Here is a 27,008-nt window from a genome sequence, read left to right as displayed (position 1 = left end):
TATCCTAAGTGAGATAACCCAATCACTACAGAACATACATGATATGCATTCACTGATAAGTGGATATTAGCCCAGAAGCTTGGAATGCCTAAGCCACAATTCAATATAAAATGATATCCAAGAAGAAGGAAGAGCAAAGTGTGGATAGTCTGGTCCTTCTTAGAATGGGGAACAAAATACCCACAGAATGAGATACAGAGACAAAGTGTGGAGCAGAGACTGAGTGAAAGACCATCCAGAAACTAAGTCACCTAATGATCCATCCTATATACAGTTACAAAACCCAGATTCTATTATTGATGCCCACAAGAACTTGCTGACTACAGCCAGATATAGCTGTCACATGGGAGACACTTGTAGAGCATAAGAAATACAGAGGAGGCCACTCTTAGCCAGCCATTGAACTGAGCACAAGTTCCCCAATGGGGGAACTAGAGAAAGGACTCAAGGAGCTGAAGGGGTTTGCAGCACCATAGGAGGAATAAGGATACGAGCCCCCTAGTACTCACAGAGCTCCCAGGGACCAAATCATCAACTAGATAGTACATATGGTGTTATCCTTGGCTCCAGGTTCAAAGGCAGCAGAGGATGGCTTTCTTGGACAGCAAATGGAGTGGAGGCCCCTGGTTCTGGAAAGGCTGGATTCCACAGTGTAGGGGAATACCAGGACAGGGAGACAGAAGGAGGTTGATTGGGGAACAGCAGATGGGAGATGGCTTATGGGACTTTGGGAGAGACCAGGAAAGGTGAAATCATTTGAAATGTATATAAAGAATGTATCTAATACAAAAGAATAAAAGGTCTGCAAGTAAATCTGTAAACGAGGCTTGACGTGAAACATAAACCTGAGACATCATACCAGGTTGAAAGATTATCATATCTTAAACACAGGACAGGACAGTTCTTTTATTTTTTATTGGTTTTTATTTATTTTCTATATTCTTTGTTTACATTCTAAAAGCTTTCCCCTTTCCCAGTGCCCCCATATGTCCCATAAGTTCTCTTCTCTCCATCCATTCTCCTATCTTTCCCCCTCCCTTTTCTCTGTCCTGGTACTCCCCTACAATGCTGGATCAAGCCTTTAACAGATTAGGGCCCTCTTCTTCCTTCTTCATGGGAATCATTTGATATGCTAATTATATCTTCAGTATTCAGAGCTTCAGGGCTAATTAATATCCACTTATCATTGATTGCATTCCATGTGTATTCTTTTGTGATTGTGTTACCTTGCTTAGGATGATATTTTCCAGTTCCATCCATTTGCCAAAAAAATTCACGAATTCATTATTATTAATTGCTGAATAGTACTCCATTGTGTATACATACCACATTTTCTATATCCATTCCTCCATTGAGGGATATCTGGATTCTTTCCAGCTTCTGGCCATTATAAATAAGGCTGCTATAAATGTAGTGGAGCATGTGTCCTTATTGCATGCTGGGGAATCCTCTGGGTATATGCCCAGGAGAGGTATAGCAGGGTCCTCTGGAAGTGTCATTTCCAGTTTTCTTAGGAAACACCAGACTGATTTCCACAGTGGTTGTACCATCTTACAATCCCACCAGCAGTTTCTCCACATCCTCGCCAACACCTGCTGTCTCCTTAGTGTTTAACCTTAGCCATTCTGACTGGTGTGAGGTGAAATCTCACTGTCAAAAGGAAAAAATGGCAACCAACAAATTGGGAAAAGATCTTCACCAACCCTACATCTGATAGAGGGCTAATATCCAAAATATACAAAGAACTCAAGAAGTTAGACCCCAGGGAACCAAATAACCCAATGAAAAATGGCATACAGACCTAAACAAAGAATTTTCACCTGAAGAAATTCAGATGGCCGAGAAGCACCTTAAGAAATGCTCAACATCATTAGCCATTAGGGAAATGCAAATCAAGACACGACAGTTATAAAACTGATCCCAGGTGAAGTCCAGAAGACTGTGCACAAACAAAGGTGGCCTTCAGTTTCAGGATATTGTCTACATTCATATATAATTGGCAGTGTATGGTATTAGTGTGTGGATATAATTTCTTCTCCACCCTTCAGGATTCTGGACAGCCACAAAGACAGTATTTAACGTAGATATTTTCTTCTCTCCTATCCTGAGTCACAAAACTCACAACATGGACTGATACTATGAATTTGTTATGCACAAAATAAATGATGAAAAATAAAATGTAATGAAGTATAGATGATGCAAAATACCCAGATTCTCTCGCTCTGCTTTTCCCGAGTCAAAGGCTTCACATGTCACTGGAGGATACCTTGGAATCAGAGCATCTACACTTGCCCTAAAGTGCTACATGAGTTCAGTCTTGTGAATGGAGCATCAGTGTCTTTGCTTCCAAATAACAATTATTTCCAGCTGAAGAAATGAACCTGTCAGTGGCAAAACTTACAGATAATTTTACATACAATATTGATGGCAATGATGATGAATAGGTTTTTGATACCACATGTTTGAAACTTTGAAGCTTCCTTTTAAATATATATGCAATTGATGTTTGTCATTTCAATAAATTTCATATGTAATAAATGAAATACTTATGAGCAATATTAACTAACAGAGAATATTTACTTGGAATGGTAATTTTAATTTAAATGTATGCTCCGGAGTGGCTATAAAAGCATGCACTCCTACAGCAATGGAGAAGTGTTCACCTTGCTACATATCCTCATCAGCATTGTCACACACTCTTGACTTCTTTTTTCGGCATTCCGACATTTGTAAGATAGAAACTCAGACTCCTTTGATTTACATTACATGGTAAGCTAAGTCTATTGGCCATTCTTTAAGTGCTTGTTTTTCAATAGTAATTCCATTTTTAAGAATTCTGCTTAGACCTACAATCCATTTTTAAATTGGATGACTTTTTTGATGTATACTTTCTTATGTATTGTAGATATATGCCTTCTGTCACATCTGGAATTGGTTCCCATCCTGTAGACTGGGAACCACCCTGTAGGCTACTGTTTGTCCTTTTGATAGCCTTCCTTGCCTGACAGAACCTTCTCAATATCATGAAGTCACATTTATCAATTATGATTCTTAGTCCTTGTGCTTTGCTGTTCTATTCACAATGTTGTGTACTGTGTTAATGAATTTGAAATCCTTCTGACATTCTTTTCTTTTGGCTCAAGATATCTGACTTCTTATTGATGATTTGATCACCTTGGTTTGAATATTGTGAATGGACACTGATATGAATCTATTTGCATTCTTCCAAATACAGATTTAATTAGCCAAGAACAGTGGGCTGAAGATTCTTTCATTAATTTTAAATTACTGGCTTCATTATGAAAAAACAAGGTGTCCATTGACAAGTGAATTTACATCATCTGGATTTTTTGTTCAATTCATTTATCAATCTTTCTTATTTTACTCAAATATACTGCTGTTTCTAGTTCAGGAATTTTAGCCACACCGGGATGGATCCTCAAGAAAGAAGAAAAAATAATAACTGCACTCCATTCAGAAACCTGAGAGTGGAGGTTCATAACAAACTAGTGACTTTTGGTATTTGGGCTGACAGAACATATCCTAGTTTCCCAGAATGATTGTGCCAGACTCTTTCATCATTAGACAATTACCAGCCTTACAGGAACTGTGACTTGCACTTTATGGCCTGCTGTAATCTGTTGTTCAGAGACCACACTAGACTCTAGGCTTTAGCAATAGAAGTATATACGTGCTCATGAGAAACTTTTATTAAAGAGTTCATATGTGATCACCCCTTAAGCTTTGCTGAGCAGCTAGATTTAGAATGAGTACGGAAATTATTGTTTCCTGGAGACCCTTTTCTAAATTCCATTATTAAGTTGAAATTTACCTAAAATGAACAGTCTCTGCTCAGACTCTCTAAAATCCAGTCCAGGTTTACAAAGTCAATCTGCAATCTATTGTCATTTGCACCTTCACATGGTGTATTTCCTTCTATGACATGTGCAGGGATGCATTCAAGAAATAAGAGATTTCCTAGTAGAAATTATTCTGTGCCACTAGAGATTAAGAATGGAAAATTCATTACTGAATATACACCCAGAAGAACACTCTCACACACGAAGAGAGTTAGAGAGAGAGAGATGGAGAGAGACAGAGAGACAAAGAGACAGAGAGACAGAGAGACAGAGACTAGAGACTAGAGAGGATAAAACCCAAACATTTTATTCATATATTTTACAACATCTAAGCATTACACATTTTATATATGACTTTCAGTCCTGGCTTTTGAATACACGTTAAAGATTTAAACAAAGACATGAGACTTTTGAGAATATGGGAAATTACACAACAGATATCAGAAATTTGTTTATTAATATTTTACAAATCTTTTCTCTATGTATTATTGAAAATAGATGGCTGCACGCAATATATTCTGATTACTGTTTTCCATTCCCCAACACTTTTGAGAATTTCTTCAAACTCTACTCTGTTTCTTTATAAAATGAGAAAATAGAATTTAAATTAATAAAAAAAGAAAAACAAACAAATTGGAATACACACACTCACTGAGAGAAAGAGAGACAGAAAAACAGACAGAGAAACAGAGAAAGAGAGAGAGAGAGAAGGAGGGAGAGGGAGAAGGAGAGGCAGAGACAGAGACAGATAAATAGAGAAAATGGGAGGAGTTAAAACCCCTACATTTTACTTATGTATTTCACTACACCTTAGAATTATATATATGACAACTGCCTTACATTTACATAATTTTAGGCCTAGCTACTCATTAAACTTTGAGCAATTTAAACAAAGACATGACACCTAAAGTGTGGGCACTTGAGTATATGGTATAGTTACTCACAAAGATGTCATCAGCATTATTTGTTTATTTATTAACTGCTGGTTCAACTGGAGGTCAGCATGCAGAAGAATTCGAATTGATCCATCCTTGTCTCCTTGTACTAAGCTCAACTCCAAATGGATCAAGGACCTACACATAAAGCCAGACACTCTGAAGCTAATAGAAAAGAAACTGGGGAAGACCCTTGAGGACATCAGTACAGGGGGAAAGTTCCTGAACAGAACAACAATAGCATATGCTTTAAGATCAATAATTGACAAATGGGACCTCATAATATTACAAAGTTTCTATAAAGCTAAGGATACCATCAAAAGGACAAATCAGCAACCAACAAATTGGGAAAAGAGCTTCACCAACCCTACATCAGATAGAGGGCTACTATCGAATATATACAAAGAACTCAAGAAATTAGACCCCAGAAAACCAAATAACCCAATTAAAAATGGGGTATAGAGTTAAACAAAGAATTCTCACCTGAAGAACTTCGGATGACAGAGAAACATCTTAAAAATGCTCAACTTCATTAGTCATCAGGGAAATGCAAATCAAAACAACCCTGAGATTTCACCTTACACCAGTCAGAATGGCTAAGATTAAAAACTCAGGAGACAGCAGGTGTTGGCAAGGATGTGAAGATAGAGGAACACTCCTCCACTGCTGGTGGGGTTGCAAATTGTTACAACCACTCTGGAAATCAGTCTGGCGGTTCCTCAGAAAACTGGGCACATCACTTCCAGAAGATCCTGGGCATATACCTAGAGGGTTCCCCAGCATGTAATAAGGATATATGCTCCACTATGTTCATCTCAGCCCTATTTATAATAGCCAGAAGCTGGAAAGAACTCAAGTATCCCTCAACAGAAGAGTGGATGCAAAAAATGTGGTATATATACACAATGGAGTACTATTCTGCCATTAGAAACAATGAATTCATGAAATTCTTAGACAAATGGATGGAGCTGGAGAACATCATACTAAGTGATGTAAACGAGTCTCAAAAGATCGATCATGGTATGCACTCACTAATAAGTGGATATTAGCCTGGAAAACTGGAATACGCTAAACATAATCCACACATCAAATGAAGTACAAGAAGAACGGAGGAGTGGCCCCTGGTCTGGAAAGACTCAGTGTAGCAGTATAAGGCAAAACCAGAACAGGGAGGTGGGAAGGAGTGGGTGGGAGAACAGGGGGAGGGAAGGGGGCTTTTGGGGAGTGGGGGGCCAGAAAAGGGGAAATCATTTGAAATGTAAATAAAAAATATATCGAATAAAAAAATAAATGTTCTCTTCAGTCTATTTCTATTGAAAATATATTTGTTCATGCAATATACATTGAATACTGATTTAACTTACCAATATCTCCCAATCTTATCCCAACTTGATTCTGTTTCTTTAATTAGAATACAAAAAGGACATGAATATAATAAAAAAGATAAACAAAGTTAGATAAATGAAAAGTAAATAAATGGGAATAAGACAAAAGAAACAAACAGAAGAAAAGTCTCCAAAAACAAACATAAGACATGTGGATGCATATACACATGTTCACAAATACTCTACAGAACAAAGCTGAGCAACTGGTATGCAATGGACAGTGAGATGTTATGCTGTATCAGTACGGGTCCATGTTCTAGAAAGGATAGTGAATGTAGGGATGACTACTGAGTCTCAGAGGGAAAATAAATATGGGATCAAACACTTATATGTAATCTCAGAATCTACATAATTTAACAGGTAGATACAACGTGATGACAAAGTAGTCTGATAAAAAGTGATTTAGTAATATTTTGATCAAAGTACAGGTATTATATTTGATTGCCTATGGATTCTGATATAAATATTCATCACATTCTAAGAAACTGGAATTTCTGCTGGAACAAATGGCAACAGATAGGAACCCACATGAGATAACTTATTACTTAAAATTATGAAGGAGTATTTGTTTGTTTAGATGCTGGTGATTTGGATTTGATAGGTCAAAATCATGTTATGCATCATTCCCAACAATTTAAAACAGTTCTACTCTCTCAGGATCCAGTGATATTTTTGACACGCATCACCATACTTTTCCATTATTATTGTTTTATGGAATAAGAGACATGTCAATGAGGGAGCCACTGGTGAGGAGATTGACAAGCTATGGAGAACTGTGGGTTCATTATCAGACAGCATCATTTTATTCATAGATAGGTGTTTACAAAGATAACAAAATCACTATAGGGCTGTAAGGAGGTGGCAGTAAATGGACATTTAAAATTATGAATTTTGCACCAATCTAAAGATTAATGTTTCAGTCATCTTATTCTAGGTCAGCTTCCTGCCCCATCAGGGTTTCTGACACACTCAGGATGTGGTTATAACACTGTGTCTTGCACAGTAGTAGACTGCAGAGTCCTCAGATGTCAGGCTGCTGAGCTGCATATAGGCTGTGCTGGAGGATGTGTCTGCAGTCAGTGTGGCCTTGCCCTTGAACTTCTGATTATAGCCAGTATCCCCATTTCCAGGATAAATCCATCCAATCCACTCAAGGCCCTGTCCAGGACTCTGCTTTACCCAGTGCATATAGTAGCTAGTGAAGGTGTAGCCAGAAGCCTTGCAGGACAACTTCACTGAACCCCAGGCTTCACCAACTCAGCTCCTGATTTCTGCAGCTGGACCTGAGAATGGACACCTGTGGACAGAAAGACAGAGTGGATGTCATTGTCAACTCAGGCCCTGCTCTTCATATTTAGAACTGTTGAGCCCCTTACCTGCAGTTACTGACAGGAGGAAGAGAAAAACCAAGCTCCATTCCATGCTTAGAGTCTGTGTTTTCAGTAACTGTGAAGAGAACACTGATCATAAATTATTTTCAGGGTGTGGACATGCCTGTATTTACTCCTATAGATTCAATGAATTTGCATATTCATGAGCATGTAACTCTTACATAAGAACATATTCCAGCTAGAGAAACACAAGACAGGGAGTACTGAAAAGGCACATGAGTTATGTAGCAGGATGCTCATGTCCATGTCCTAATCCTCTCTGAGGAAGTGCATCCCATACACTTTCACTGAGACCTGGACACATGTTGTGGATGGATGTAAGTTCAAGGATTAAAGTCTCAATAAATTATCGACCTAAGTCTGTTGCTCTACTTTGGGACAAAGTTAACACATTGATTTACTGATCGTACTTCGTAATGATGATGATTATGATGATCATGATCATGATTTTGATGATAAAGTCCAAATATGGCTAACTTCTTAGAATTAGAACTGTCTATCAGATAAAGGCAAGGAATATTTGCCTTTCTCACAGGTCATATACTCCAAAATTCACTAAAATTAATAAAAGTAAATGGGGTTAAATGTTTATACATCAATGATTATTACAGCACTATCAAACTTAACTAAATTATATATATATATATGCTATCAATGTGTAAACAAATGTTTTCATTACTAAGGCAAATATATATATATATATATATATATATATATATATATATATTGACTAGAAATGAATACGAAATTTACATTGCCTTTGGAAAAATGGATGAAAATAGATTTAACTGTGTTAAGATAATCTCAAATTCACAGACACTAAATGGAGATAAGAATTCATGTCATTTAACCTCATTCTCTGTATTTTACATCCTTTTCCATGTTTTATGATGGTCTTTGATTTTTAAGTTGGTACCATTGAATTACCTGTTGCTGAATAATCTGTCAATCATTTTCAATACTCTGTCCACTCATGAATATCTGCATCAGTCTTTACACACAGCACATATAAGCCTCTCTGACCAAGGCTCAGAAAATATATTGGGTATAAGCATAAATATTTATCAGGCAGTTTGACAACATAACCATTAGCAATACAATTGAGATCTACTAAAACCCATATCATCTCTAAACAGGGTATTTAACCACAATTATGTGGGATGAAAACTTTCCTATGGAAATTAGCCAAAAATTAATACATAAAATTATGTTGTTTCCCAGCAATAACCCTCTCACACATCTACTCATGCTATTCATGATCTTTTAGCACAACATAGAGGAAGGGATCATCACAGATTTCTAATAAAGCAAACATAAGAAAGGACAAATTTGCACATCCCAAAACGTGGATGTTATTCAGTGATAAAACATGATTTATCTGATCTATAAACTTATGGAATTGAAAAAATATACTGAATAGGTCACCCATGTTCATAAGGCAAGTGCTTTATATTCTCATTCATACATGCTTCAAGATTTCAATATTGTGTTTGGTATATTTAATTGTAGAAACTCAGAGTCTAGAATTGGGCCCTTAGAGTGTGAGGAATTTACAAAGATGATATAATAAAATAGAGGTAAAAATGAAGAGTAAATATTTTTTCAAATTAAGCAGATTATGAGACAGAGCAGTTGCAGAACTCCAAGAAAAATGTCTTCAAAACACAATTGGACTCATGCACACATGAATTCATAGGTACTGTGGTTGGAGGCACAGAGCCTGAACAAAATCAACCCAGATAAAATTCCTAGCTTGGGAGATGGAAATTGGAAAAGATCTCAGTCCTAACCAAGAAGAATTTTGCTTAACATTTACATGTAAAGGAATAATTAGTTTTTTCCAGTGGAATCTCACAGTGGATATTAAGCACAGTTAATCAAGAAGACGTGCTTCATAGCCAAAAATGAGCTCAATGATATTTTTGAAGAATTTTTCTCTAATATTGCCTTGATCAACTCTTGTCTCACATAGGTTTTACCTATATATCATGGCTACACTGTTGTGATTTTATTGATCTCTCTCTGTCAGTCTCTGTCTCTGTCTCTCTCTCTCATCCTTCTCTTGCTTTCTCTGTGTGTATCTTGATTTCTGATTGTTTTTTTTTGTTTTGTTTCTGTTTGTTTTTAATCCCCCTTGAAATTTCTTTCCGTTTTTTCCTTATATTCAGAAAGAGAAAAAGATATCTAGTTCCATGAATTTGAAGGTAGTAAGGGTCTGAAAATAGTTGGCGGTGGGGAAATCAGTTAATAGAATAAATTGCATCACTTTTTTTCCCAAGAAGTTATAAAAACATGTGAACTTAAATCTGCAAACGGTTTATCAAAGAATCTTTACTGTGTTTGAGCATGAAGACATCACGTTAATCACAGCAGAGTAGATCAGTTAGTACAATTAATAAAGAAAACCTCAGAGGACACAGAATCTCCTCCATATCCATCTCATCTCTCTATGGGGCTTCCTGGTCTTATTGCGTCCCCTGCTGGTCATGAGATTTCCTGAAAATAGGTTTTTCATGACTTACACTGAAGATGCATTTTGTGGTCCGAGAAAAAACTTATCCATGTAACTTCAGTGTTGACAGGATTCCACTGAAGAGAGAAATGGCTCTAGTTTACATGGGGATGATTTATGCATCAGCAATTTTAAGTTGTGCCAATATTACTATAATCCCTGTCTTGAAGCCAGGTTCCTCCTTGCTGGCAGATGGAGGCAGCTTTTGCATTTCCCATTTCTACAAAGTACTAACAGCCACATGTAGGGAGCAGTGGTACAAACAGACCAGACTCATCAGAGCGCCCAGGAACTGTACCACCAACCAAGGAATACAAATGGAGCGACCGATGGTGCTGTCGACATATGTGACAAAGGATGGCCTTGTTGGACATCAGTGGAAGGAGAGGCCCTTGGTCCTAAGTGTGTTTGATGCCGCAGTGTAGGGGAATGCCAGTGAGAGAAGGCAGGAGTGAGTGGGTAGGTGAGAGAGCACCCTCATAGAGGAAGGGGAGGGGTGAAGTGATAGGGGAGTTGCGAATGGGAGACCTGGAAAGGGGAAAATAATTAAAATGTAAATAAAGAAAATATCCAATCCAAAAATAAAAAATAAAGTTAATGTGCATATTTATCCAAGATCTAAGAAGGAAGATAAAATACTATCAAAAAGTAGGAATGGCCATAATGAAGCTTAATACACTGTATGTTAATTAAAATAAAGAGAAACTCTACATAAAATAGAAATTGTGGCAAAAAAATAGTAATGACAGTAGATAGCAGGCTCTTCCTGATGTCATGAGACTATACCTGGGGCAGAGAACATGTGTTCAGAGTGTCAATCACTAACCCTACAGTGTATAAGAGACACAGTGAAAAGACTTACACAATAGTTGTATGCAGAACTGAAACTATTGCCATAAATAACTAAAATGGTGTAGCAGCTCAAGATAAGTCTGACTCTTAAAAGCTGAAGCAGTTTTAAACTTACTACTGAAATAAGCCTGTATTAACATAATGGGTAATTAGTGAAAACTCTTATAGATAATGGAAAAGTAACAGCCAGATGAAAAATCTGAATATTATAGGTCTGCAATGAAAATCCCTCCATGGTGCATCAGGACTGCACAGGGTCATTGTACACATGAACTCTTATCATCTATAGTTAACACCATAAAAGCTGAATAATTCAAATCAGTCAAAGTTAAATGATGAAAATATGTTAAACAGCTGAGTAGCAAATGGGTTTAATTGTAAGTTTAGCAATAAAATTTTGATTGCTTAGATAATCATGGTAGAATGTGAGAGTTGGATTTCACATGTTTTCCTGGAAGATCCATCCAAATTGGTGCATGTGTTCTCAGCTTGCCTCTCTAAGCAAAGTGTAACCATATTCTTAAAATATCACAACACGATGGTGAGGGACTTCCAAGAATGCACACTAAGCTTTGGATCTATTGCCAATTATCAATTGATGAGGAAAATATATATATTTTTTTGGTTTGGAAGGTTTTTTTTTTTTTGGTTTTCTTTATGTACTGGTGTATCACATACATGTGTACATATGCAGCAGTGATTGGACGAACTATGTTGTTAGTTAATGAAATAAAAGTGGCCAGTTAGTTGGGAGATATTTATTGGAATTGCCCAATGGAAACCAGGTTATATTGGGGTGCATATGATCCTGACATATTTCACACATGAATGAAAATGTCAAAGAATAAGCAAACTCATTCTGAAAAATAAAAATAACAGTTTTACATAAGGTTAGAATTTTCAGGTAAATCAATAGTTGACAGTGTGCATATTTCACCCATAATTTCTACTCTTTCATTTCTTGACTATACTATTTTTCTCTATTATCCTACACACTTTCATGCATACACTAAAATGTCAATTATTGTTATACATAATTGTATGTAAGAATGCAATATGTGAAAACTGCTAATGAGATACTCATATGATGTCTGAAAATATTCATTAATAGAGCTAATATCTTGAAAATTTCATATTATTAATACATCTGTGTTGAGGACTCAATAATCATTCTCACCATGTTGACCAGTCATGAATGTTTGCATCAAACATCACACACTGAACACAAAACCTTCTTGGTCAAGGCTGAGAGCACCACTAATCTATTGTATAAACATAAGAATTTATAAGGCATTTTGACATCTTAAAATTCAGCAATACAACTGAGGCCAACTAGTCCCTATGTCATCTCTAGCCATGGGCTTTTGACCATGTTTATTTGGGAGGAGTTCATTCCTATTCAGTAGACAACAAACCCTATCAGAAAACAGTTGAGCACTGCAAAAGATGCCTTCCAGTATCAGGAGTAGTAGTCAAGAATAGTGAAAACACCAAGTAGATTGCAACTCAATTTCCCAAGTTCAATGTGTGGTGTAAATGTCGTCTTTAGGAATATGGCCTTGCATTCATCTTGTGGAAAGGAACCAAGAGCTTTGGAAGTAGCCTGGGTGATTTTGGAGTTTCCATGGAGATTCATTTTATGACACATTAATTGGATGTGACCCACTCTGAGAAACGAAGTTTTAGTTGGTGAAGGGAGCTGTCTAGTTGGGACTATGTCTCTTATACTATTAGATGATTCTGTTTAGATTTTCTTCATATGTGTATATAATTTAATTAACTTCTAGTGAATTAGGATTGCATATAACCCCTCAAACATACCTTAATTTTAGATTTCTCTCTCCATATCTTTTCCTTTAGGCTCAGCTCTCAGCCCTCCCACTTTAATCCATCCATATTTATTCTGCTTCCTGTTCCTAAGGATATCCATGTCCCTACAGTAGATTCTTCCTATATTTGTCATTTTGGTGATTATAAGGATTGTAAGGATTGTATCCTCCCTGTAGAATACGTAACAGTTAACATCCACATTTAAGCAAATATACACATGTCTGTCTTTTAGGGTCTGAGTTGATCCATTTTGTCTGAGAGTTTTTCTGTAGTTCCATCCACTCACCAGAAAATTTCATGATGTTATATATTTTAAAAGCTGTATAAATTCTGTTGTTTAGATATCTTTTCCTTTTTCTATTTTTATTAAAATAGATTTTCTTTTTCGTGTAATATATCCTGAACATTTCTCCCTACCTCTACTATTCCCAGTTCCTCCCTTCCACTATCATCAGGACCCAAGGCCATTTTAATCCTTCTTAGAAGAAACAGGCTGCTGAAAGATCAAAACAAAAAATACAGAAATAAATATAAAGTAAAAGAAAAATATCAGACAAAATTTGAGCAACACAAACAGAGAAAAAGAAAAAATACCAACCTAAAGGACAAGAATAAGAGAAACATTTGTTCATACACTCAGGATTCCCTAAAATTAATGGTAACAAACACAGACACCCATGCTAGACTTTATGCAGAAAGAGAGACCTTGGATCATAGAGCTCTAAATGGGAAAAAACCCATTAAATCCCAATCTTAAGAGCTCCAGGAAGTACTAAGAAGATGTGGCTGAAGGACGGTAAGAGCCAGATGGGAAGGGGAAAACCAGGAAAACAAGATCATCTAAATCACCTGAGGAAAGGTCATGTTGATGAAAAAACACTGAAACAGCAAGCACAGGGCTGATCGAGGTGAGCACCAGCACCTTGTTGTGTACATGATAGGTTTCAGTTTAGTACTACATTTTTTCATGCAGTTATTCCATTGATGACCTCTAGGCCATTTTTAATTTAGGCTAATACCAATAGAGCAAATAGGAATATGGTAGAGCAAATGTCTTTAGTAGGATGCAGAGTCATTTGCGAATATTCTTGAAAGTAGAATAGTGGGATATTGAGGGAGATCTAATCCCAGTTTCAAGTGAAACAGTTACACTGCCCACCCAGTGGAGACACACAGTGGGGAGCTTTGCTGAATGAGATGTCTGAGAATTTTAAAATTACTTTTTGAAAATAAGTTTGAATAATGTCTAATACAAAATTGACAAAAATATTCCTACCTGCTCCAATGTATTCACCATTTGAGATTACATCCATACTAAGCACATGGCATTTATATTTAAAGAGGAAAAACATCTCCTATAGGAACATGCAAAATTAATGTTCTGAATACAGATAAATCTTACTACATCAAACCCAGAGATTACCATAATCCACAGGTGTCTATGTGCTATCTGATGGTCACTCATTTACCCAAAAGCAAATGAACAAGGGTCACCTACAGGTATCCATGGGCTTCTCTGAGAGATGATGCTGAGACAAAATGTGACACAGGGAAGAAAGGAATTATAGGATGAAAGATTTATGTATCATTTCAGTACCTGCCTCAGTAAGCATGTACATACATTGAGTTGATTCCTGAGTTCTATGAAAAGGTATCCAACTTACATGAATTTTATTTACACGACTATGTATTCTCTTATACATCTATTGTATTCTAAGATACTTGAATTTCTTCTGGACAGCCCAGCCAGAGTTCATAAAACACATTTGGATCACTTAAGACTATGAGACAAGTTTTATTTGATCAGATGTTATTTATGTGTCTTTTCAAGGTAAAATTTGTAGTACACTTATTTCATATAAACTACTTCCAAATTTCAGTCTCTTGGAATCCAGAGATGTTTTCCTCACAGTATCTTTTTATATTGTTTTATTAGAATGAAAATGCCAATGGACATGGTCACTAGTGAACAGGAGAAAAAGATACAGTGTACCACAGTAAACATAATTAGCATCACATTATTCACAGTTATAATTTCTTTTATTATATTTAATTTTTTTAGTCGAGTTGTAATTCCCTCCCTTTAGGTCCTCTGAGAGTTCATCACTCCATTCCTCCTCCTCCATCTCCAAGAGAATGTCCAATACCCCCCATATACTCACACATCCTATGAGACCTCCCCATTACCTTGGTTCTCAAATATCTCAAAGGTTAGGTGTATCTTCCCTCATTGAGACCAGAACAGGTAGTCCTCCTCTCTTTGTTTTGGCAGCCTCAAATCAGCTAGCGTATGCTGCCTGGTTGGAGGCTCTGTGTCTGAGAGATATTGATGTCCAGGAGAGTTGTGACTTCTGGTCTTCCTAATGGGTTGATTTCCTCCACATTCATGGCAGATGTGCAGCTCAGTCTTCATATACATCTCCCAACAATTGGAGTGGGGTTTTCCCTAAAGCTATATCCTGTTTGTGGAATCATTTTCCCTAACTGGATTGTACATTCTGGCCTCAGTGGAAGAGAGGATTCCCCTAAATCTGCAGAAACTTTATGCACCTGTGTTGGGAGATATTCAATGGGGCCCTCAAAATCTCAGATGAGAAGAGAGGGGAATGGAGGAATGGACTCTGTCTAGAGAGGACCAGTAAAATTTACCAGCAATCAAGATGGAAAATGAATGAATGAACAATTAAAAAACTAAATAAAACAAAAGCCCCCTTTATATCTCCTAATTAACATGTCTATTTAAAAATAAACAGTTCATCCTAATACAGTATACTTTAACTTTATAAACAGCGATTTTCCTATGTGTTGCATCTCTCCTTCGTGTCCAAAGGAAGAACTTACTTTTTCCGACTCCTCAACAAATCTTTCTTCTCCCTTGTTGCCTCCTTCTCCCTTATCTTTATATGCAGTCTTTGTCTTTAATTCCATGCCCTCTCTTACCCTGTGGAAACCAAGACTTCTTTGTCCAGAAATCTTTGGCTTGAGTGTCCTTAAGTGCCCTAAAGGTAGGGCTTTTACCATTACCAGTGTTGTCCTGAAGCTGTCAGAACAAACTTCTGAGAATATTTAAATGGTGAGGAATTTCACATGTATATGTGGTTCCTGTTAGTGATATCAGGAATTACAGCATTCATCTCCATTCTCAGAGACACAAGTATAGGGTGTATAAAACTGTCTTGGTGATCTGAAATACAGATAACTTACCTCTAACACAGATTGCAGCATTGCTCTATTCAGCTCTGGGGTTATGTTGGGAAAATCCCTGAATTATATTCACTCCTGCAACAGCAATCAGACTACCTCATATTAAGAATCTTTTATGAATGTTGAATGTATATTTTACATTCAAGAAATTGGATTAGAAGACATAGCATTCTATTGATTATTAAATTATGACTAGTGCAGTTTACATAATACAGAAAATATACTAGAATAATATAAATTATGTGTAGCATTATTCTTCTGTTAATAACTTTCTTCTGTGTCCACTTTTACAAATGGGGTTTTATCATTTTTCTATGAAAATATGTTCCATCACACGTAGGTAGGACTAACCTTGTGTTAGACCTATATTCTAAGATATAACTCAGCGAAACTGTATAATCGAGGTTATAAACCCATTCCTAAGACATGGGTTTCAAACTGACCCTCACTTCTAGAAACATATCATTTAATAATAACTCTAGTCCAAAGATCTGTATTCATATATGTGCCATTGACTTTGCTCTCCAATGTATAGCAAGCACTTCAGTAAACCTTCTTGCCAATCCAAGAGTGTATAATACCTTCCCTAACAACTGTTTGCTTCAAATAACATTTTTTTCGATAATGGTACCAGAAGAAATCTACTTTTTTATTTTATTATAATATTTTTGATAATTCTTTGAGAATGTAATTTTCATTCTCTTATATATTTCATCCTAAAGCAATTTCCTGCTTCGTCTTCTACTCCCAGTTCTCCCCTTCACCTAACCTCCCAATCTACCCTTCTTCCATTTTCATTCAGAAAGAAAGCAAGCCTCCCATATATATCAACTAAACATGCATATCAAGTTGCAATATGACTAGTCAAGCAGGGCAGTGGTGGTGCATAACTTTAATCCTGGCATTTGGGAGGCAGAGGCAGGTGGATTTCTGAGTTTGAGGCCAGCCTGGTTTGCAAAGTATGTTCTCCAACAGCCAGGGCTACACATGAAACCCTGTCTCAAAAAAAGAGTAGTCAACTTCCCTCATATTAAGATTGGATCAAGCAGTCAGCATGAAGAACAGGTTCCCAAAAGCAGGTAAAAATGTCAGAAACAGACCCTGCTTCCACTGTCAGAAGTCCCAAAGAATACCAAACTGCACAATGCAGAAAACATAGGTCAGATGCATGCAGATTCCCTGGTTGTCAGGTCAGGCTCTGTGAGGCACTATGAGCCTAATGTAGTTGATTCTTTACTTTTCTTGTGGTGTCCTTAAACCACTAAGTTCCTACATTCTTTCCTCTCCACCTTGTGCAGGATTCCTCAAATTCCACCTAAGGTTTCATTGTGTTGCTCTCTGGTGAACATTATGGTAGACTCCTATCTTCAAGTATAGTAGAAAGAAATCAGTTCATTGAATTGGTTGTATTGCTTTTGGTTGGTGGTGGTTTGTACTTTGGCTTGGATTAGGTTTCTGTTATTGGTTAAAAAAGTCACTTATAGTCCTATCTTAGGTCACTCAGCTGTTTAATCCCTGGATCCTGGATGATGTAATGTCAAGGGTGTACTCCATCTTATGGCATGGTCACCACCTAGATCAGTCATTGATTATCCTCTACCACAGCTTGTATACCACCCAAGTACATCTTGCAGGAATGACAAATTGTAGGTCAAAGATTCTATGGCTGGGTTGATATTCCCTATCCCTCTACTGGACGACTTGTACAGTTAAGGAAATGCCCTGTTCAGGCTCTTTATCTTATTTATAATCACTAGGAAGATTAGCTAGGGTCACCTTTGTTGATTCTTGGGTGTTTTTATTGTACTACATTTTTAATTTACCACGGACTTTCCAGGTAAATTCAAGTTGAGAATATGTAAAACATGTTTTATCCATTATTTTATTGGGGGACATGTAGATTTTTTCCACTTTCTGGCTATTACAAATAAATCTGCTTTAAACATAGTTGAGCAAGTGTCCTTATAATAGGATGGAGTGTCCTCTGCATATTTGCCCAGGAGTAGTATAACTGGGTCTTGAGGTAGATCCATTCCTAATTTTCTGAAAAAATCACACTGATTTACAAAATTGACTTACATGTTTGTACACCCAGTATCAATGGAGGAGTGATTCTCTGGTTCCATATCCTTGCCAGCATGGATGACACTTGTGGTTTTTATCTTAATCATTATAACAGTCGTAAGATTGCCTCTCATAGTCATTTTGACTTGGATTTCCCTAATGTCTAAAGATGTTAAACATCTCTTGGAGTTAAACATCTCTGACAATTGAGATTCCTTGTTGTGCATTCTTTTTATATCTATTCTCCATTTGTTAATGGAATTATTTGGTCTGTTAATACCTTGTTTATTTTGTTCCTTATGTATTCTGTAAATCGAGCCTCTGTCACATGTACAATTGATGAAAACTTTTCCCATTCTGTAGCCTTTTTCACAGTGACCTTAAGTTACAGATTCATTTAATTTCATGATACCCCATTTTCTAATTTTTGATATTTGCACGTGTTAAATGGTTGTCTGATCAGGAAGTTTTCTCCTTCTATTAGGTTCCCAGTGTTATTGGCTTTATGTTAAGCACTTTAAGTCTCTTGAGCTTTAGTTTTGTATAGGATGATAGATATGGATATATTTGCATTCTTCTAAAAGCCAACATCCTGTAAGACCAGCAGCATTTGTCCAAGATGCACTCTTTCTTTGATTGTATCCTTCTGGTTACTGTATCAAAAACCACATGTGTTTAGCTATGGGGATGTACTTCTCAGACTTTGATTCAATTCCACAGATCAATCTGCCCATTTTTATACCAATGTCATGCTAGATGTTTTACTATAGCTCTGTAGACAGCTTGAAATCAGGGATTGTGATGTATAAAATTGTTTTAGCTGTCCTTACATTTTGTTGTTCTTATCTTGTTTTGTTTCAATTATCCTTTATGAAGTTAATAATGATCCTTTTGAAGTCTGCAATGAATTATGTGTTAAATTTTGATGAGGATTGAATTGAATCTTTAGATTGATTTCAGTAGTACAGCCACTTTTAATATGTTAACACTTCCAATGCATAATCATGGAAGATCTTTCCCTCTTCTGATATCTTCTTCAATTTCTTTCCTCAAAGATGTGAAGTTGTGTCATATAAGGTCATATAAATCTTTCATGTGCTTCTTTAGACTTATACCAGGTACTAATATTGAAGTTGAATTCATCGTACAAGGAGAGATACTGTCTTCATTGTGACAGAGAGGGCCTCAAAATTGTGGCATTTCAGTTTCTGTAGCAGGTCCAGTAGAATGGCATAGGCTTTAGGAACTAACTTCAGTGAGCTCTGTCAGATCTTGTGTTTATCATAACAAGGATTAACTGACATAAGAGATAGTTTCAGGGTTTAAATGTGTTTAACTGAGAACTTGAACTCAAAGTGGAAAAAAAATCATGAGTTTTAATCACGATAAAACATTGAGGGCATCTCCTCAATGGAGAAGATAAAATCAAATATCTGCACAACATCCAGAAAGCTGAGAGTTGAGGTTCTTAATATGGTGGCATTTCTGCTATATGTAGGGACAGATATCACCCCAATTCTTTAAAGTTATTATCCTAGTCTTTTCCCTCACTATACTATTACCAGTCATTAGGGCAGATGTTACATGCACTTTATGATCTGCTGATCTCTATGCTGTGGTCCGAGATCACATTAGACTCTGAATCTTTTAGTTGTAGAACCCATCCTCAGGGTCATTAAGATTTTAAAAAATGTTATCTATATAGTTGCACCTTAAGGTTCATTGTGTACCTGGAATAGGAATGATTATGGAAGTCAGTTTTGTCTACAGAACTTCCCCCATATTCTATTGGGTTTAAGTATACCTACAATAAATGGCCTGTGCTTAAACTCCTCAAGTCTGGTCCAAGTCATCTGCACCATGGTTTCATTCTCATCTCTTCATGTGGGGTGCTTCCTTCTCTGACACCTGCAGGGATGCCCTCAAGGAATAATAGGCTTTCCTAGAAGAAATTGCTATATGCACTTAGAGCTTAATAACAGAAAATTTAGTAGTGAAAATGCACAAATGTAGAGATACATGCATATACACAGACAAACATATATAGACACACACATGCACACACACACACACACACACACACACACACAGTTTAAAGCCCAAATATTTTACTTACATTATCATGAAACCTTAACATTATGTGTTTTATTTATGCTTTTACTATAAATCCTTATTGAATCTTGGCCTTTGTTTAAACCCCAACAATTTAAACAGAGACAAGAGACATATAGTCTAGGAATTTTGGCCTATGCAAGATTTACATAAAACATGATATCTGAATTCTTGGTTTACTTATAATTTTTCCATTATCTGTTTATTCACTTTAAAACCTGGTTGCTGCCCACCTCCCAGTTTCCCATCATACAGTTCACTCATTTGTACCTACTCTTCTCCTCTGAGTGTGTGGACCTGCATGTGGATCCTGCCTACCCTGGCACATAAAGCATCCACAGCAGGAATGCATTATCTCTTTCTGAGGCGAGACAAAGCAGTCTAGCCAGTTGAACAGATTCCAGGCAAGCACCAGCTTTGGGCACAGACCTTGCTCTAGTTGCTGGAGGATCCACATGCAGATGGAACACAGAACTGCACATCTGTTATATACATGCCAGAGGGCTAGGTCTAGCCAGTGCATGCTGTTTGGTTGGTGGTTCCTGACATCCCTCAGCAGCACAGGATATTTGACTATCTTGGGCATCTTATGGAGTTCCCATCTACTTCATAGCACTCAGTCCCTCCTCCAACACTCCTATGGATGAATCCCCAAGCTCCAAACAAAGTTTGTCTGTGGGTCTCTACATATGCTTCATTCTACTACTAGGTGGATCCTCTCAGAGGATAGTTAGGCTAGGCTACTGTCTGCATGTAAATCTGTTTATCGTCAATAATGTCAGGCATTGGTGCTTCCTCATGGGATGGGTCTCAACTATGGCTGGTTATTGGTTAGTTATTCCCTCAGTCTCGGTTCCATATTTGCCCCTCTGTTTCTTCTATACAGGACACATTTTGGGTCTTAAAATTCTTTTTTGTGTTTTTTATTGAAAAGTAGGGTTTTTGCATATACTTTATTATGATTACTGATTCCCCTTCCCCAACTCCTCCCTGATCTTCCCTCCTCAACTTCTTTCCTATATCTAATTATAAAACAAACAAAAACTAAAAATAATAGGAAAAAACTAACAGAAAGGCAAAATAACCTGTAATAAAACAAAGAACGCAAACAGAAGGAAAACCACCAAAGACAATGCACAAGAAACACACATAGATTCAGAGAGAAACAAATTCACAAATATTCTATAGCACAAGGATGAGCTCCAGGGTTGTAACCCACTGTGATAGTGGTAAATCACTATATTCCTGTGTTCTCACAAGGCTGGTGACTGAAGGGTGGCTTAACAAACCTTGATCCAGTTTTTATGAGACAATATATTGACATCCAACATCAAAGTATAACTCAGATAGCATGTACATACATTGAATTGATAAATGAAGTTTTCCAAAAGTAATTTAACATTACATTTGTCCAACTTGCAAGAATTATATGTATGTCTCTGGATGGTGATAGATATGTCTGATGCATTCTAAGAAACTGAAACTTCTGACAGACTACACAACCAGAGATGACAACACACCAGGAAGTCACTTACAACTTTAGACTATGTAAGGAGTTTTTCATTACACAGAGTTTGCTTGCATTATACAGGTCAAATTTGTATTATACTATATTCGAAGATATATTTGGACACCTGTGGAGGGTAATGCAGAGTGGATATCATTGTCACTTAACACTTTGGCCCATGCTCAGGTCTGGAATTGCGAGGGCTTTACCTGTAGTTGCTGCTGTCAGAAAGAGGATGATCAGGCTCCATCCCATGTGGAGGTCCTGTGTTCTCAGTCACTATAGAAAGTGCAGTGATCAAGTGTTGTTGTGGGGTGTGAACAATGCTGTATTTGCCACCACAAGTTCCCATGATTTACATATTCTTGAGCAGGGTACTTCTTAGATAAGGAATTAGTTCTACTGGAAAAGACAGAAATAGAAAACACTAGGATGCTTAGGTCTAAGTCCTAGTATTCTCTGCAGAAATTCATCCAATACCCCTTCCAAGAGCAGTTTGCAGATGATATGAATATAACATTATGGCCTAGGCTCTAAAATGATTTCTAGCTTGGGACAGTTTCTCCACTGCTAACAGGGTTATCAGGTGGATTTGCAAATGGTTATAGGACAATGATAGTGATGGGAAATTGACCAAGTCTGTTCAGTCAGTCAATTATTTCTCCTGCAGAAATAAGGATTAAAAAGAAAAAGGCAATTAAACAACATTGTAGCATGACCCCCGTCAATTCTGAGACTGAAGGGTAATAATAATAATAATAATTTCCAATCCACTTTTATACCAACTTAATTACATGCAGGAATTAAGATGGACGGTAGTACAATGAGGAACAAACAAGACAGTAAAAACAAAATTGTCAAGGCAAACAGCAAAGTCCCAAAATTAATTTACAGTGGCATTTGTTTTCAAGGGTGTGTAAGAATGATCAAAATACCTGAGACTACGTCCTCATCCAAAGCCCAAACTCCTGCCTGAAGCCTACTTCTTTCATTCCACCCTAAAATTAAAATTCCTGCATTAACCTACTTCCCTATTACAGCCTAACATCAGGTTCTTGCCTAAACTTAACTTTCCTATCATGCCCTAATATCAGATTTCTGCTTGAGCTTACTCCCTTGTGATTGGCTAATGACAGATTCCTGCCTGAAGCCCTTGTCATTGTCCTTGGTCAATGTCAGGCTCTTGCCAGGCCGCACAGAACTGCAAAAAGACTCTCTAAAGGAAATTTCAAACATAGCTAAGTTTACTGAATTTACAGCATCCTTGCAATATATATATATAAAAAAATTAACATTTTCCTTTCTAAAATGTTATATATGAAAACACTCACCAAGATGACTGAAAGTAAACATACTTCAGAAATTCTTAGACATAAAAGATTATTGCAGCACCACCAGAATGATGAAATTATGGATTTAAACTTCATTCTATCAGCAGATGTTTGCATAAAGATTCCATGTTTATATGTATAATGCAACACAAGTTTTCTTCAGAAAGTATAGGAAATTTATGTCAATTTTAAGAAAATGCATGCAACAGGGGATAACTATATTAATTAATACCATATTGGAAACAACAGACATTAAATGAGTATCTGATTTGTATTGCTTAGATAACACACTGTTTTATAGACTGATTTATAAAAAATTATAGAGATGTATAAAATGAAACTTTCTAATATAACAACATGAAAATAGGAAGCAAAATGTAATTCTTAAAGAAGAAATATTCACAAAGTACAGAATACACTTTTATAAAAATGCTAAGCATATATAAAATTGATATTTCTACTTTATAGAATGATTTTTTTCTTTATAAGTTTCATTCACAAATAAAACATTCCATGATTAACTCCCACGACTATGATTCTCTCATTTCCCTTGGGAGTATCCACTAAGATTCTCTGCCCAAAAACCTGACCCGTTTTGCTTCATTAACTAATCATATGGTGAGTACAATGAGTAATATTCATATACCTGTAGTAATATTCTTATTCACTAGTATATAGAAAATCAACAGAAAAATTCCCCCAAAAGTAGCTAAACTTACCTATTTAGTCATCTATTAGCAATAGACTCTCAGATTGATATGGTCCCCCAGATATTCCTTCACATCCATGTTGTAATGTCTTTTATACTTATATTTCATGGTGAGAACAGAACACATATGTACCAAGATATATGTATGATCTTCAGAAAACATTTTAGGAAATTCGGTTGTTCTAAAGTAGATCAAATTTTTATTATTGAGGTGATAAGATTTTTATGTATTCAACTCTTTCAAAAGATGTCAGGCTGTAACTTTAACTGGCTTGATTTTTTCAGGTCTTGTGCTGGTAGCTATAGGTGTTGAGCCTTATTGTGACACTGTCAAATCCTGAGATTTTATGTCATGTCTAACACCCCAATTTTGATCTTAAGTAACAAGGACTGTTGACCATAATTACTTCAGAAGTCTTTCATATGGAGCAGGCCACACATCCAATAAGAAAACAGTTGGTAAATACACAACAGTCATGCACTAGTGAGTACATCTTACCTGAAGAATTATATTGTAAACTGCTAGGTCAGGTACTTTATAAGATCACTGAGGCATTTTGGTTTCTTCGAAGTAGCATGACACTGTCCTGCACTAGGAAAGCTAAGCAGTAAATAGATTGTCCTGGTCATTTGAAGGTTAGTTTCTCTATACCCGGTACAGTAATCCTTAGCTAAGTGCAGATTAAAGAAAGTTAATGTCCTAATTAGAACTGAATAAGATGATGATAATAAAGAATGCAAATAAGAAAAAATAATTGCATGGATGCAGAAGAAAATTAATCTTTACACATTGTTGAGGAGTGTAAACTAGTGTACTGTACTGACTTTGGGATCCTGTTTGTAAATATCACCAAAAAGAATAAATAAAACTGTGCTGTGTCTCAGCTCTATCCCTCCAAGCATGTGCTCAACTGACTCGATATAATTAGATACACTTTCACATCCATGTTTATTGGTGCTTGATGCACAACAGCTGGGAAATATAATCTATCTAAATTTGTAAAAATGGACAAATCAATGCTGAAAGCTCTTCCCTTCCCCATTCCCTTTTCCCCTTCCACGTGGTCATGGCTAGCCTCTACATCTCTACTCTCTTCTTCTCTCTGCCTTACTCTATCTCTACTACCCTAACTCCCTTCCACATGCCCTGAGTAAACTTTGTTCTATAGAAAGAAAGAAAGAAAGAAAGAAAGAAAGAAAGAAAGAAAGAAAGAAAGAAAGAAAGAAAGAAAGAAAGAAAGAAAGAGGGCGGCGGCGGCGGCAGCAGTGGCTGGTCCAACTGAAGGGCCATCAGCGGTGGAACCAAGGCGACACAGGGTCCAGTTAGGCCCTGCGCCCACGACCACTGACCTTCGCTGACCAGCCGGGCGGCAAGCAGCTGCGGTTCTGCGGAGCCTTTCGCTGCACGGAAGCCACTTCAGAACTCGGCTTCCCGCCAGTCAGGAGAGACTCACCTCCATCTAGACTGAGGTACACAAACATAATCCTAGCCCAACACCGCAGGGGTCTGAGCCTGACGGGCGTTGGCCTGCACCCAGGCCCTGGGCTGTTCGAGTGGCCATCGGGGCGCCAACCCAGCCAGGAGTTTATTTTGCCCTGGCCGGCACACAAGCCGCCATTTTGGCTACAGGACCCAGAGTGCTCGGGAGGGCAGAGACTGCTAACAAGCGTAGCCTGAGGCTAACAAAACGGGGGTCTAGACCCCAAAAGGCACAGGACTGACCCCAAGAACTGGGCGGCTTGGTGGGCCATCTGTGTGTCAACCCGCCCAGGAGATTATTAGCACAACAGACTCTCCCGGTGCTTTCGGGGAGCGCAGATGCACACGCCCGCCATCCGGGTCACCTGGCAGACCCAATTAACAGTCATAGCCCTAGAGGAACTTTGCTCGGACCTTGACCTCCCAGGCTTTTGCCTGGACTCAGGGCCTGGGCGACAAGGCTAACCTAGTGTGCGCCAGCACGGTTGGGGAAATCGGCTGCCCAGCGGAGTGAGCGGAACACAGGGGAGGTCACAGCAGCATACACCTTCGGAGCTCCCTGGGGGTGCACACGGGTTCCATCTGGTCCACAGACACAATCTGGGGCAAGGCCTCAGGCAGAAGCCCTCAGGTCAACTCTCTCCGCTTCAGATCAGCCTGGGCGGCTGCACCACATCTCCAGATCCCTCAAGAGGCTAGTGGGGGCTTCCGGGCGGCCAGCTGGGAGAAGTCGGTGTGCTCCAATAAATCCTGCAGGCCCCAGCGGGAGCCTTCAGGTGCCTGCTTCGGGATCTGAACAGCCTGGACAGCAGCACCCTGTCTACAGGCAGTGCAGGGTGTAAGCTGTGCACCAGAGGCCAACGGGGAAGGGGCAGCTTGCACTGGTGAGTCCAGAACTGACAAGACCAAGTAACACCAGTGAGAGCTAGATGGCAAAAGGCAAACGCAGGAACGTCACTAACAGAAATCAAGGCAATATGGCAACATCTGAACCCAATTCTCCTCTACCAGCATGTCCTGGATACCCCATCACACCAGTAAAACAAGATTTGGATTTAAAATCACTGGTCATGATGCTGGTACAGGAACACATGAAGGACATACATAAAGAATTTCAGGAGAAAATGGATCAAAAGTTAGAAGCCCTTGCAAGGGAAACACAAAAATCATTGAAAGAAATCCAGGAGAATACAAAAGCCAACAAGGAGGAAATGCAAAAAACATTTAAAGAAATACAGGAGAACTTTGGTCAACAGGCTGAGGTCATGAAAGATGAAACACAAAAATCTCTTAAAGAAATACAGGAGAACTTTGGTCAACAGGCTGAGGTCATGAAAGAAAAAACACAAAAATCTCTTAAAGAATTACAGGAAAGCACAAACAAGCAAGTGAAGGAGCTAAGCAAAACCATCCAGGATCTAAAATCAGAAGTAGAAACAACTAAGAAAACTCAAAAGGAGACAACTTTGGAGATAGAAAGCCTTGGGAAGAAATCAGGGGACAGAGATGCAAATATCAACAACAGAATACAAGAAATAGAAGAAAGAATCTCAGATGCTGAAGATTCCATAGAAACCATGGACTCAACAGTTAAAGAAAATGCAAAATGCAAAAACCTTGTAACCCAAAATATCCAGGAAATCCAGGACACAATGAGAAGACGAAACCTAAGGATTATAGGCATAGATGAGAGTGAAGATTTACAACTTAAAGGGCCAGCAAATATCTTCAATAAAATTATGGAAGAAAACTTCCCTAACCTAAAGAGAGAGATGCCCATGAATATACAAGAAGCCTACAGAACTCCAAACAGACTGGACCAGAACAGAAATACTT

General features: G+C 37.7%; 1 pseudogene and 1 gene segment (V, D, J or C); both read right to left on the bottom strand.

Annotated features, from left to right (window-relative positions):
• The window catches only part of LOC127687767 (Ig heavy chain V region 3-like), a 507,571-nt gene that overhangs the window by 85,087 nt on the left and 395,476 nt on the right, over window positions 1-27,008 (bottom strand).
• LOC127686830 (Ig heavy chain V region 108A-like) lies at window positions 7,135-7,671 on the bottom strand (annotated as a pseudogene).

Source organism: Apodemus sylvaticus, chromosome 6 (genome assembly GCF_947179515.1).
Source record: "Apodemus sylvaticus chromosome 6, mApoSyl1.1, whole genome shotgun sequence".
Classification (NCBI taxonomy): domain Eukaryota; kingdom Metazoa; phylum Chordata; class Mammalia; order Rodentia; family Muridae; genus Apodemus; species Apodemus sylvaticus.
This window is presented reverse-complemented; position numbering and strand designations above follow the sequence as displayed.